The sequence below is a fragment of the Atta colombica genome, unplaced genomic scaffold (genome assembly GCF_001594045.1).
Source record: "Atta colombica isolate Treedump-2 unplaced genomic scaffold, Acol1.0 scaffold203, whole genome shotgun sequence".
Lineage (NCBI taxonomy): Eukaryota > Metazoa > Arthropoda > Insecta > Hymenoptera > Formicidae > Atta > Atta colombica.
The window spans coordinates 58,459-59,739 of NW_017259298.1; the positions used below are offsets into that span (position 1 = coordinate 58,459).

Sequence of the window (1,281 nt, forward strand, 5' to 3'; positions counted from 1 at the left end):
ATCGTAAATATACATTAAATATTTAATTTATCTTTTAATAATATTTTGAATAAAGCTTTATATCACATATGTACAAAATATTTATACATTTAAAAAAATGAATAACGATAAATATTTAGCATAAATATTCTGTGCTGTCTGGGTACTCTCGATTACAATCGTGAAAATTTTCCTCAGGATCTTTTTAGACAAGAATTGGAATATTTTTCAGAAATCTACATCTTTTCTTCTAATTTTTCATATAGGTGAACTCTGAAATATTTTCAGATTCTATAATATCTGGAAAAATACTTTTAACTTTTTCAGATTCTTGGTAAAAAAATTCTCATATATTTTTATGCAGGGTGCTCGACGAGAGACTTTTGTCAAACATTTTTTGTAAGATAGAGCGGATTAAATTGAGACGAAAAGTCCAGCATTTTTCAATTTTTGCAATGGTTAACAAGACTTTTTATTTTTTAATAATTATTAAAAATTGCTGAATATTGGCGAATTCCAATAATTTTTTACTCAAATACTATAATTAACTTGACAGAAAAATAGCAAGAAATAAATTTTTATTTTCTTCTTATAAAGTTCTGAGAATTTTTTCAGAATTTTTAAATACCATATTGGTAAAAATAGTTGCCAATATACTTAAGTATATGAGAAAATGTGGCACTAAAATGTTGATAAAAAATTTTGAAAAAATTTTTACAATTCTATGAGGAGAAAATAAACAATTTTTGTCTTTTGCTGTTTTTGTTGATAGTATTTGAATAGAAAATTATTGAAGACCAATATTCGGCAATTTTTAGTAATTTATAATATCTCGTCGTTAATTATTGCGAAAATTGCAAAATAATAAAGGACTTTTCGACTCAGTTTAGTCCAGTCTATCTACAAAAAGCGTTTGGCAGAAATCTCGTCAGACACCTTATAAGAATTTATCTTTTTTTTTAATTTATAAAGTTTTCTATAGGTTTCTGAAGAAAACCTTAAAAACTTTATATTTAATTACTTTCCTAAATTAATATTAAGATATTAATATTAATTTATCTTGAATTAATTAATTGCAAATAAATAAACTTAGATAGAATACAAAGATATTACAGTATAAAATAACATAATGGAATTTTTTTGATAGACAGCTGACTTGAATTTCGCGCGAATTAAAATCGATTCAATTGAATTTTTAATTCCAATATACAACTTCCAATGTTTTTAATTCTTATTAATTAATTATCATTTAAATAAAATTTAATTTACATAACACAGCGTTTTATATATATATATATATAT

At 22.7% G+C, this 1,281-nt stretch overlaps 1 protein-coding gene across 1 annotated transcript in view; it reads right to left on the reverse strand.

Moving 5' to 3' along the window:
* Positions 1-1,281, reverse strand: part of LOC108687244 (synaptotagmin-14) — an 8,425-nt gene that overhangs the window by 6,939 nt on the left and 205 nt on the right. The window lies entirely within an intron of this gene.